Source organism: Hyperolius riggenbachi, chromosome 10 (genome assembly GCF_040937935.1).
Source record: "Hyperolius riggenbachi isolate aHypRig1 chromosome 10, aHypRig1.pri, whole genome shotgun sequence".
NCBI lineage: Eukaryota > Metazoa > Chordata > Amphibia > Anura > Hyperoliidae > Hyperolius > Hyperolius riggenbachi.
In genome coordinates this window covers 62076888-62090623 of record NC_090655.1, presented here as the reverse complement: position 1 = coordinate 62090623, position 13736 = coordinate 62076888, and the positions used below count along the sequence as shown (strand labels likewise).

The 13736-nt window shown below is 47.4% G+C and overlaps 1 long non-coding RNA gene across 1 annotated transcript in view; it reads right to left on the bottom strand.

The window, feature by feature from the left end:
- LOC137537328 (uncharacterized) overlaps window positions 1-10881 on the bottom strand; it is a 93642-nt gene extending 82761 nt beyond the window's left edge. Inside the window, exons 1-2 of the long non-coding RNA XR_011024595.1 lie at window positions 10845-10881; window positions 340-423 (exon numbers count right to left, since the gene is read on the bottom strand). This is a non-coding gene — a long non-coding RNA (uncharacterized lncRNA). The remainder of the gene's footprint in view (window positions 1-339; window positions 424-10844) is intronic.
- Window positions 10882-13736: the final 2855 nt, after the last annotated feature.

The window sequence follows — 13736 nt, the reverse complement described above, 5'->3', positions numbered from 1 at the left end:
TAGTCATTAGCACTCATCAGGCAATGTCTATGGGCAACTGACTGCACTCAGACCAAAAGGGGCTGAATAATTACGCCCACACCCCACTTTGCAGTTATTTTTTTGTAAAAAATGTTTGGAATCATATGATTTTCATTCCACTTCTCACGTGTACAGTAGTTTGTATTGGTCTTTCATGTGAAATTCCAATAAAATTGATTCATGTTTCTGGCAGTAATGTGACAAATGGGAAAAACTTCAAGGGGGCCAAATACTTTTGCAAGTCACTGTATCTCATTATGTCACCTCATGTATCCTTTCAAGGGTACCTGAAGCAAAAAAAGATAATTGAATACTTACCTCAGTAGTGGGAAGCCTCTGGAGAGTTCAGAGTCTTCTCAATCCTCCTTGATCCCACCGATCCAGAACTTATTTGACAAAGGCCTGTGGAGTTATGGAAACAGTACATTTAATTTATAAATACTGTTAAATACTGTTATAAATGTTGATTGATATTAAAATATGAATTACTCCATTCACATAAAAACATTAGTTCAAGGTGGTAATTTAGGAATATAGAAACTATATCAGCGCAATCATATAAATAAACTCTGAACAGTTAGAAAATTCTCATTGAGATAAGCTGCCACAGTTCAAAACACTCCAGTTCTGTGTCCTTCCAATAAATAAGATGTATAACTTCGGCGCTACTCTCAAATTCCTCCACCAATATTGCACCACAAAACAAGTGCGCTTACCAGATTCTATCAGACCTTAATTACAGGGTCTGAAACAGGGCATCATACGACCAGCGGCCAGTATCTTCCCAGCTAGTCTTCTAATTACTGGGCTAAGATGTCCACGCTCACTCAAATAGTAGTACCCACGGTGGTTGCATGCAAAGAATATATGAGAACTCATCTAAGCGTATCTCTCTTAAAAGCATTTATTGCAATAAAACTCCCAATAAAAAACATTAATGAACAACCACTCACATCAGGGCCCTTGTGACAGGGACCCAAAAAGATATACAGCATAATAACTCACAGGACACCATTCAGCCAAATGTCTGCCTCACCCGACCGGCATGAGTTTTAGAAGGTATAAATATGCCGTTTCAGCCGTTTGCTCTTTTAGCCCCTGATGAAACTTAACAGTAAAACCGGTCGGGTAGAGTTTTATTGAAATAAATGCTTTATTGGGAGTTTTACTGAAATAAATGCTTTTAAGAGAGATACGCTTAGATGAGTTCTCATATATTCTTTGCATGCAACCACCGTGGGTACTACTATTTGAGTGAGCGTGGACATCTTAGCCCAGTAATTAGAAGACCAGCTGGGAAGATACTGGCCGCTGGTCGTATGATGCCCTGTTTCAGAGCCTGTATTTAAGGTCTGATAGAATCTGGTAAGCGCACTTGTTTTGTGGTAATTTAGGAATGATTTCTGCATAGACAGGCTAGTGGGCTATCTGCTGAGCAGCCTGTTCAGTTGTACGGAAAGGGAAGGAGAAAAGGGGTGAGCTGGAGGTGTAGGAAGAACAATAGAAGATAACTGTCAGACAATGCTGATCTAAAGTGTGCAATGGCTGAAGGGAATGCCAGGAACATTTGGGGCACCTGGACACACACTTCAGACTACTTGAACAATGTATTTAAGCAGCAAGATTCTAATACTGTATATGCTTTATAAGTGTTGTGCAGTTACGTTCAGGACACTCAAGCAGTCCCCACAATATCTATACCATACTCTGTTACTAGTGTTTGTTTATAGCAAAGGCTAAAGGACACACTGTTCACCAGAGGTGTAACCACAGAGAGCAGCCCCAGTGACTGCAGGGGGTTCCAGAGCTGTGGGGGCACAGCTTCTAACCACCCCCCTCCCCCAATACAGGGGCCCATCTCACATATCAGAAAATGCAGCACGTTAGCCAGTATAGAAAATGCAGTGCATACATGTGAAATCTGCGCCGGTAGGCTTGGGCGCAGGACACAGCCAGTACATGGCTGATCCTGCTTCTGCACAAGTCCGGGCCATGTTAATTACTATTCCCCCCTCCAGGCCTCCATGGATAGGGGGGGAATGATATAATTTGGCTTCCAGCAATTGCTGGAGGCCGAATTATTGTGTTTTTTTAAGCAACTTCAGCTCCGTCTTTTGACGGCCCCAACGTTACTCACTGAGCGCTGTGTGATGTGATTCCTATAATAGTCTATGGTGGCGCCGGCTGCGCCCAAATCTAGCAGCGCTGAAAAGCACTGCTCCGAATGCAGTCCATATATAAAATGCATCACATTGGCCCATATGGAAAATGCAGCACGTTTAGCCCATATAGAAAATGCAGCTTGTTAGCCGATGTAGAAAATGCAGTCCATTAATAAAATGCAGCACATTAGCCCATGTAGAAAATGCAGCACTTTAGCCCATATAGAAAATGCAGCACGTTAGCCCAAATAGAAAATGCAGCACTTTAGCCCATATGGAAAATGCAGCACGTTAGCCCATGTAGGAAATGCAGCACTTTAGCCCATATGGAAAATGCAGTACGTTAGCCCATGTAGGAAATGCAGCTTGTTAGCCGATGTAGAAAATGCAGTCCATTAATAAAATGCAGCACATTAGCCCATGTAGAAAATGCAGCACTTTAGCCCAAATAGAAAATGCAGCACTTTAGCCCATATAGAAAATGCAGCACGTTAGCCCATGTAGGAAATGCCGTCCATATATAAAATGCAGCACATTAGCCCATGTAGAAAATGCAGCACTTTAGCCCATATGGAAAATGCAGCAAGTTAGCCCATGTAGGAAATGCCGTCCATATATAAAATGCAGCACATTGGCCCATATACAAAATGCAGTCTATTAATAAAATGCAGCATGTTAGCCCATATAGAAAATAAGCAGGTTAATCCATATAGAAACAGCAGCAACATATATGAATTGCAGCACATTAGCCCATACAGAAAATGAAGCACATTAGCCCATATAGAAAATGCAGTTCATATATAAAATGCAGCATATCCTACTAATATTATAAAAGGGGAAGTGCGGATGTTTGTTACTTGATCACGCAAAAATGGCTGAAGGAATTTGAATGAAATTTGGCACACACATAGTACATTACCTGAAATAACATATAGGATACTTTTTATCCCCATAGCCAAAAAGTGGGCGGAGACAAATACAACATTCACTGGGAAAATGTAAACTGCAGCCATTCTTACACTGTTAATGGAAGGGTTCTCAACCTTTGCCCAATTGGTCCCTGTGTGACTGGGATTGATATGCAATAGAAATAATCCACACTCCTCAATAGTACTGGTGTGCAGCTACCAGGACAAAAAGAATCATACCTTAACCATAAAAAAGAAAAAAAGAGGTCTTGGAAATACAGGCTGCACCACCATTCCAAATGTAAACAATCTTTATTGGACACCATGCAAAGAACACATAAAATAATTCAAAAAGTTACAGCTAACAAGCAGCAACTCACCACAATACATCAATTGCGGACCAATGATCAATAAGAAGTGTCTCACCACCTATGTAAACAATCAGCCATGTAACTGCTTAATTTGTCAAAAATTGGGTTCAATGTTTGAGCCCAATGTAAGGCAATCCCAGACCCGGGTCAAGACCTGAAAATGACATGCTACAGTAATAAGCCCAACAGTGACCAAAGTGCTAAGAAATAAGGATAGATATAATGCTCAAAGAACATGAGTGTTCAGGTAAAAGTGCATGAACAGTGCATATAGGGATCAGTAATGCAAGTCAAAAGTTATTTATGGGGTTGTAACATACATATACCGATACTGGAGGGTCCTGGAATTGATAGCAGCATTCAGATGAGGGCCATACGCTCCACACGTGTCGTGGTTAAAGATAACAACTTCCTCAGGAGCAGTGTATCATAAGAAAAGGAGTTGCTTAAAGGGATACTTAAGTCAAAAATAAAAGCCGCTGACAGGCTGGGAACGCGAGTGATTCTCCGCGTTCCCAGCTGCTATATCACCCTCTATGAAGCAAAAGCGTATATGTTATACGCTATAGCAACATAGAGGGTGATATAGCGGCTCGGAGAATCACTCGCGTTCCCAGCCTGTCAGCGGCTGTCGCCGAACCCGGAAGTAGCTGCCGGCGGGGACAGGAGGATCGGAGCGAGGCTGCGAGGGCACCATACAGTTTCAGGGGGCTGAGGGATGCCCAGGTGAGTAAAAATCATTTTTTATTTTTGACTTAAGTATCCCTTTAAGAGCTGGGGACCTTCGTGGATGGAGCGCTCTGATAGGACAAGCTGTCCGAGTGAAGAACGTCATCAGCTGGAGCGCAAATATATCTGCCTTCCAAGCTGTGTTGAAAATGAGTCATGGAGCGCAAGAGTCCACGTGATTCCCTTCCCTGTAGCGCATCCATTATGTCGCTGTGTGCTGGTCTATGCCCATCAATGGCAAGCGCACATGGGTAACCAAGCCCGGCAGCCGGAAGTGTGTCACCGTCAAACGGAGGTGCGTCACTTCAGGAAGTGCTATGCCGGCTTGCAACGCAAATAGTTACCAGGGCTGATTACAATGTCCCTAAATTAAAAACAACAGTTTTTTCACAAAGTGTCACACAATATTAAGGATTAAACAACATTATATCATGGTACACAAGGGATAATATACATGTAAATAAAGTGATGAACAAAATAATAATATTGAAAATACAGCAGGAAAATCAGCACGAAATGCAGAGCAGAGACATCCCAAGTAAGGGGCGTTACTGTTTGACTCAAACAATAAGTAAATGCAAAGCTATATGGATATAGCCAATCAGGTAAGAGGCACTAAGCATAGCGTACATGTCCTACCCAATTCAATGTTTGAAATGTGGTATGCGCCACAAGCATAGCGTCCATTATTTATGTATACTCAGAAAGAGAGAGGAGGGGGATTTTTTGTTGTTTGGTTGCCAAGAGGGAGGTAACAAGACACAAACCCCTGTTGGTGTCTTCAAAAGACACCAACAGGGGGAACTTCATCAATCAGTGTGATTGGGTATCATTCATAAGTGTTGTCGGTAAGGAGAATCAGTGCAGGAAAACACAGCTGTCGGTATTTTAGACTTCTGGGAAATGCTTTATGAATGATACCCAATGTCGGGTCAGGGAGAAGTAAGAGTGGGTTCTGTGGGGTGGGAGAGGTTAGTGTAAGTGGTGGGGGAATGGAGAGGTCAGTGTGGTTGTCAGGGAAGGGAGAGGTTAGTGTGGATTGTGGGGGGTGGGAGAGGTTAGTGTGGGGGGTGGGAGAGGCAGAGGTCAGTGTGGGTGCTGTTGGGAGGGAAAGGTCATTGTGGGTGATGGAGAGGTTAAGGAGGGTGGAGGGAGAGGTCAGTGTGTGTGTGTGTGTGTGTGGGGGGGGGGGGGGGGGGTGAGAGGTGATGGGTCAGTGTAGGTGAATGGTGGAGGGAGAGGTCAGTGTGGGTGTGGGGGGTGGACGAGGGAGAAGTTACTGTGGGTTCTGGAGGCGGGGGAAGGGTCAGTGTGGGTGATTGGTGGAGGGAGAGGTCAGTGTGTGTGTGGGGGGGGGTGAGGGAGAAGTTACTGTGGGTTCTGGGGGAGGGGGGGGGGGGTGAGGGATCAGCGTGGGTTGATTGGTGGAAGGAGAGGTCAGTGTGGGTGTGTGAGGAAGAAGTTACTGTGGGGGGGGGGGGGGGGGTGAGGGGTCCGTGTGGGTGATTGGTGGAGGGAGAGGTCAGTGTGGGTGGGTGAGGAAGAAGTTACTGTGGGTTCTGGGGGGGGGGGGGTGAGCAGGGGCGGACTGGCCTGGGGGGATGGGAGGCGTTTGCCCCCCGGGCCGCCGCCTGCTCACACATGGAGGGCCGGTGGGGCAGCATTAGTCATCACAGACAGCTGCCACTGTCCGCTGGTAGTATTTACAATACCAGCGGATCTGCAGCGTCCCTGCTGTTGCGATGGCTACAGAGTGCAGAGAAGTGTAGGGGGCGGATGCTTCCAGTCGGCCGAGATCACATGGGGCCGGGCAGCCAATGAGGAAGCAGAGCCGCTCATACCATGTGATCGGAGGGCTCCGTAAGCTGGAGTCCATTGGCTTGTGTGCTGTCCTGCTCTCTCTCTCTCCCTGGCGCAATATTTAACTCTGTGGCCTGACAGGGAGAGAATGTGAAGAGCAGCTGCAGAAGCCTCGCAGAGAATTCCTGGCAGCACAGATGACAGAGTGCAGCTTGTGCTGCTGAAGTCAGGCTGGATTGCACAGGGAGACTGCTGTGAATACACAGCACGTCTGAATCCTGTGTGCAGGAGACAGGAGTTCGCTATAACTGCAAGGATGTGCAGTGAAGGCTGGTGATAAAGTTGTCATTCTTCTGCTTTTTTTTCTCCCCCTTTCATCTCCTGCTCTGTCTCTCCACCCCCCTCTGTTTTCATACCCCCCCCCCCCCCCCCCTTCCCCTCCATCTCGTGTTCTCTTTCCCTCCCACATGGGTTTTCATATCCCATATTTACGTCTCTACAGCAGACTCTCCCTCCCCCTCTTATCCTATACATAGTAATGTGACTCCTTGTCCTCAGAGGAGCTCACACTCTAATCCTACCATAGTCATAGCCTAATGTCCTACCATATTATTATTATTATGTATTTATACAACAGTGACATCTTCTTCTGTAGCACTTTACAGAATACTTAGTCATGTCACTGGCTGTCCTCAGAGGAGCTCACACTCTAATCCCACCATAGTCCTAGTCTAATGTCCTACCCTATTAGTATTATGTATTTATATAGCAGTGACATCTTCTGCAGCACATTACAGAGTACATAGTCATGTCACTGACTGTTCGCAGAAGAGCTCTCAATCTAATCCTACCATAGCTATAGTCTAACGTCCTACCATATTATTATGTATTTATATAGCACTGACCACTTCTGTAGCACTTTACAGAATACTTAGTCATGTCACTGACTATCCGCAGAGGTGCTCACAATCTAATCCTACCATAGCCATAGTCTAATGTCCTACCATATTATTACGATGTATTTATATAAATAGCACCATGGCCGGCCTTTGACCTGAGCGACCGGAGCGGTCGCTCAGGGCGCCGGCTTCCAGGGGGCGCACGTCCCCCTTGAGTCACTTAAGGCATCGCTTCCCCCCCTCCGATAAGTGCTTTCCCGCAGCACAGCTTCCCTTCCTCTGATTAATGCTCCCCACCCCGCTCCCCCGCTCTTAGCTCCTCTCAGTTCCTCTCCCTCCGATGTTGAGATCGGTGCTGGCAGTGGCTCACCGTCCATCTCGAAAACACCTGCTTTGTTCAGCTCCGGGGCATTCTTCTGAATTAGAAGGGCTTTGCTTGATGACCTCATCAAACGAGGACCCTTAAAGCCACAGTTCAGAAGAATGGCCCGGGAGCTGAGCAAAGCAGGTGTTTTCGAGATGGACGGTGAGCCACTGCCAGCACTGGTCTCTACATCTGGTCTCTACATCGGAAAGAGGGCTACAATAAAGGTAAATGGGGTATATGCCCCAGGGTCTGAAGAGGCTCCCAGGCTTTCCCATTGCCCCTTTTAAAATTTAATCTAGGCAGAGTAATCTAACCGGAGCGCATGTGTGACAGTAGGAGACAGGCAGCAGCAGCAGGCAGGGGAACATTCTCTGTGTGTGTCAGCTTATTTTGCAGCATTGCCACTCTGTCCTGCCTCCCGACCCGACCTGGCCACGGTTCCCTCCTTGAGAGCACAGCAGGCACATGATGTAATTTAAGAAAGAAGGTGCCCTGCTGAAGTAGGAAGCAAACAGAGTGTGTGGAGTCCTTGGCAGCTGCATCCACGGTAAGAGATGCTGCTGTACTTCCACACTGCACGCTTGGGTAGGGGAGGGGTGTATGGAGAAGGAAGAGAGAGCTGCCTGTAATTTACCATCAGTGACCATGGCCCCCTCCTCTTACACACACACAAATGGCAAAAGCAGCAGGAAAGGGGGATGGGGGTTGGACGGACTGAGGAACGAAGAGAGAGAGCTGCCTTCATGCTGGGAATAGTTGTTACTGAGGGGGGGTAGGGGCAGAGGGACCACCATGTACTGGTGAAAAAGATGTACAGGAGGCTGCAAACATGAGCAGGACCCTCATTCAGATAAGGGACTGGCTGCAGATCTCCTGCATTCCCCTGGAGGTGTGTAAAATTTGTCATGACTATTTGTGGATTCTCTGCAGTCTCTTCCTGTTTTACATCCCCCTTTCATTGCATTGAATAAGACACCACAGCTGCACTATATGTAGTGGTGAGCATTGTGGCTGCCCTTCATGTAATAGGGACATTATGAAAGCATGTGTTACACGAAAGACATAATGCTCACACAATTGCACACAGCTGCCCTTCCCCCGACTTGTGCACCCTGGGGCCCCTGTAAAGTTTTTGACAACATAGCAACAACTCGTCTGTGCGGTGGGGAAGACACTTTTATTGGAGGGAGGGAAGCTAAGTCGCTGGGGGACAGTTTTATCGAAGGGAAGGAAGCTGTGTGCCAGGGGGAGATATTTTAATTGGAGGGAGGGAAGCGGTGCAGCAGGCGCCTCTTATTTGACTCCAGGGAGACGTTCTGCGAGAGGGGAGGCCATGTGTGATCTGCTTGTGTGTGACCTGCATGTGTGTTTGTGTGTGTGATCTGCGTCTGTGTGTGTGATCTGCGTCTGTGTGTGTGGTCTGCGTCTGTGTGTGTGGTCTGCGTCTGTGTGTGTGGTCTGCGTCTGTGTGTGTGGTCTGCGTCTGTGTGTGTGGTCTGCGTCTGTGTGTGTGGTCTGCGTCTGTGTGTGTGGTCTGCGTCTGTGTGTGTGGTCTCCGTCTGTGTGTGTGGTCTCCGTCTGTGTGATCTGAGTGTGTAATTGTGTAATTGGGGTGTGTGTGTCTGTGTGATCTGAGTGTGTAATTGTGTAATTGGGGTGTGTGTGTGTGTGTGTGTGTGTGTGTGTGTGTGTGTGTGTGTGTGTGTGTGTGTGTGTGAAATCTGTGTCCTGTGTCACACACACACACACACTAAATGGGGAACTGCTTTTATACACTAAAGGGGGAAATCTGCCCATATACACCAAAAGGGGGGCTCTGCCTATATACCTAAAGGGGATCTTGCACATGGGCAGGTGTGTGTGTGTGTGCGCGTGCGTGTGTGAAGATGATGAATGGGGGGGCACCAAAATCTGGTTACGCTCAGGGCGCTGTGAAACCTAAGGCCGGCCCTGAATAGCACTGACATCTTCTGCAGACTTTACAGAGTACATAGTCCTGCCACTGACTGACTTTAGTCAATTTAATCTTTGTAATCTTGTAATCAGTAACCGTAACCTGATACATAATTTCATCCGCTTTTCGATAATTCTGCTCTCAAATTCCTAGCATCACCCTAAGTTGCCCAAAAGCCTAGCCTTTAATCTTTTCTAACCGCCTTTATGTTTCTTTTACCTAACTTTAACTCCCTTTTTTTTTGTAAATGCCTAAAGGCCCATACACACGTCGGATTTCCGCGAACAACGGGTCGTTTGAACGTCCCGTCGTTCGCCCACGAAATCGGGCGTGTGTACAGACTATCGTTCGTTTGATAAGAGTGAATTTGAGCGATCCGCCGGGCAGTTCGCTCAAACTCACTCTTATCAAACGAACGATAGTCTGTACACACGCCCGATTTAGCAGGCGAACGACGGGACGGTCAAATGACCCGTCCGCGGAAATCCGACGTGTGTATGGGCCTTTACCCAGATCTATCAGTTTCCCTAACCTCCCCCTCCCCTTCTGATGACTCTATCCTAACCCTGCTGTTGTCATGGGGTGGCTGGTGATAGTGGTACAAATCTGGCCCTACTGCCGGTAGGCACACAGGGATGCTTCACAGCATGCCAGCAAGCCAGCCCTGAGCCCAGCATCACTGCCAGCTTGGCCTGCATCATTGCAGCATAACCACAAACCTAGCACAGCATAACTGCCAGCCGAGCACAGCGCCCAGGCCAGCTGAGGATAAGACAGAAGCCAGGTGAGAAGAGTCTACCTATTTTAAATACTGCGTATATATCATATTTAAGTTACACCATTGCTAGGTTCATGTACATTTGACCCCACCCATGACCACTCCCACTTTCTTGCTGCATAACCACGCCCATTTTTGGCGCGCTATGCGCGCCACACGCTTCATCTCCCTTGGTGCCCAGGATCTTCCAGGATCCTAGCAACGCCCCAGCAGTGAACCTGGGCACTCTGGCTGTCGCTCAGTTCAATGGGGGGCATAAGACCACCACCCCTTTTCAAGCAAAATATTTGATTTCACTGGAAAATTTATTTAAAATATGATTGAGCAGCAATGATGGAGCATCAGTTTCCAGCAGATTTGATCACAGTGATCGAATCTGCTGTGGAAAATCAATTAGTGTATGAGCAGTGCACTATATACATTTGGGCTCGAGAAAGATATGGATTGGGGCTGGGACTACCGTGAAAGGGCCTCTAGGTTGTGTTTCCCCCCAGGCCAAAAGGTCCCAGTCCTCCCCTGGGGGTGAGGGGTCCGTGTGGGTGATTGGTGGAGGGAGAGGTCAGTGTGGGTGGGTGAGGAAGAAGTTACTGTGGGTTCTGGGGGGGGGGGGGGAGGGGTCAGTGTGGGTGATTGGTGGAGGGAGAGGTCAGTGTGGGTGGGTGAGGAAGAAGTTACTGTGGGTGCTGGGGGGAGGGGTCAGTGTGGGCGATTGGGGAAGAGGTCAGTGTGGGTGTGTGGATGAAGGAGAAGCTACTGTGGGTGCTGGGGGGGAGGAGGGGTCAGTGAGGGTGATTGGCGGGGGGGGGGGGGGGGGGGGTCATTGTGGGTGCTGCTTTGGGGGATGCACATTCTCACCTGCTCCCAAATTCCTGTCAGAGCTGCCTCTCCAAAGTGTCCCAGATTGGGGGCGGAGCTTCTCGGCGCCGGGGGCGTGGCTTCTTGCATCCTTCTTTGCTGTATGTAAAAAAGGCATTGGGGGGGGGGGGGGGGGTCGGGGGATGTGCCAGAGCCCCTCCCCTCTGCACGTGAGGAGCCGCATCTGAACCTCCAGTGCCGACAGACGGGGTCACGTGACAGCCTCTGTGCTTCTTCAATCACACTACACTGCTCATAGCTCCCCATCACCGCCCCCTGGAGGCCCCAAATAACATTACACGTGTCTGCCAGAGACCCCTCGTCCACCCCCAGCAGCGATCTCTCCTCTCTGCCCCCTCTCACCACCGCAATCTGCCCCCGAACAGCTGTCTCCCCACCGCTAGCGCTGTGACCGCCAGGGGGCGCCCATGGATCGGGGGATTTCCACATGAAAGCGCCGGCATTTCTCTGCGATTCCTGTTCGGTTCTTGGGTGGGGAGTCCGGAGATGGAGATATGCGGGTGGTCCCGGATTTTGGGGTCGCCGATCGCCTGAAAACCCCGCGAAGAGGCGGGAGAAGAAGCACAAGTGTGGCGCAGCGGCGCGCGGGGTCTGTGTCTGTTCTCAACGTGGTCCGCTCTGTGGCTTTAAGGAAGCTCCGGTGCGGGAGTGAGGCATTCGCCTAGAGACCGCCGAGCCGAGCAGGGCTCCTCTGCCGCTGATCGCAGCTCTGATGCCGCAAACCGAAGGAAGGAATGTTTTAGTAATTAATTATTTAAACAACAATCATAGTCACATAAGGATTTTAATACAGCAATTATGGTAATGAAAGATATATATATATATATATATATATATATATATATATATATATATATAGATATAGATATTTATTAGTAGCCAGAGAAAAAGTAATGTAAGCAGATATACGAAATGATATCAGAAATGATGGCTCTATATATACCTGTCAAATATCTAACAAAAGATCACAGAGTGGTGTGTGCGTGCGTGTGTAAAGGTAAGCAAAGTCCATATATACAAAAAGGCCAACAAACCTCACTCAGGAAGCATTACATCAGTGTGAATTATGAAAAGAAGTAAATATAATCAAATCCCTAGTACAGAATACATTATCAATTACATGCAAATAGTCCTGACATGCTGTAAATTGTCTTTCCAAATGAAAACTTGACTGATCAGTTACAGCTGTTTTTTCCCCACCTGATGACCTCACAATACTCAGCTGGGTATAGAGGATGCTGGGATTACCTGATGACCTCACAATACTCAGCTGGGTATAGAGGATGCTGGGATTACCTGATGACCTCACAATACTCAGCTGGTTATACATAGAGGATGCATATAGGAGGAATAAGTATATGGAATAGAGAACATACAAGCTAGGTGAACACTTAGCAGAAACGCTAACGTTGCAGAACAAACGCTGCGTTTTTGTCGCTAATGGAAGCTGATGGGCCGCAGGAAAAAATGCATATAAAACGCATATGTGTTTACAAACATGCATTTTTAAAATGCATGTTTTTTGCATAATATTAAAAAACGCACATAATAAAAGTCAATGGGAACGCAATGGTATGCAATTTTTATGTTTGCGTTTTACATGCGTTTTTATATGTTTTATTTTAAAAAATAGTTTTTTGATGCATTTCCACTTCCTGTTGTCTTCCTAGGGATTAGCATAAAACGCAATTGAAAAGCGCATACAAAACGCATATGGCTAACAAACCTACAAGAGCCTAACTAATCTTTCACTATGAGAGTCTGCCAGCAGCTGTCCCTTCACTAATTACTGCAGGTACACGAGTGAGTGTAATAGCCAGCGCTGCCTGCCTTTTATAAGGGGGAGAGTGGCTCCAGGAGAGAGTGTAGCCTAATTGGCTACAATGTGCCTGCTGACTGATGTAGAGGGTCAAAGTTGACCATAATGGTGCACTATGGGGCGAACTGAACTTCCGCAAAAGTTCGCCTTTGCTGGCAAACGCGAACCACCGAAAGTTTGCCTGGAACCGTTTGCCGGTGAACTGTTCGGGCCATCTCTACTACCTATCTAACCTATATTGCAGGTACCTACCTATCTAACCTATACTGGGGTCAGCTTCCTATCTAACCTATATTGCAGGTACCTACCTATCTAACCTATACTGGGGTCAGCTTCCTATCTAACCTATATTGCAGGTACCTACCTATCTAACCTATACTGGGGTCAGCTTTCTATCTAACCTATATTGCTGGTACCTACCTATCTAACCTAACTGGGGGCAGCTACCTATCTAACCTATATTGCAGGTACCTACCTGTCTGAAGAAACCAGACGGCGGGTGAAACGCGTCACGTGAGGCTGCGATCATGTGACGGATCTCTGTGTACGGCCTCGCTCTCTCCCCCCAGCATCCTAGTTCCTGCTTCAAAACGCCCGAAACGTCAGAAGTAGCCGGTGCACATAAACAGACGGCGGCAGACGAGTGGCACGCTAGGGAACCTGGCATATGGATGTTGCTAATGCCGGAAGTACCCGCCATTATAGCATAATACGCTTATACAGAAAGGACAGGTGAGTCCCGGCGAGTGCCGGTCTGCTTAGAAAATATGCTGGGTATGTTCTGCATATAAAAAGTGGAGCTAAAGTAAGAGGCTGAAGTCTATTCAGCATATGCTATCCATGACATATGGCACATGACCCGGATACCTATAGAGAACATCACAAGGATTAATAGCATCCCGAGTTCACATAAAGGGGGCCCCCAAACAAATACGCTATTGGTAACTGTTGTTTATGATTGAATAATTGGAGTGCACTCCAAATTCATCTAGCGCTAGGCCTAACATCCTCTATGGGAACTGCAGCCATTTTTATGGTTTTAAAGGGAGGGG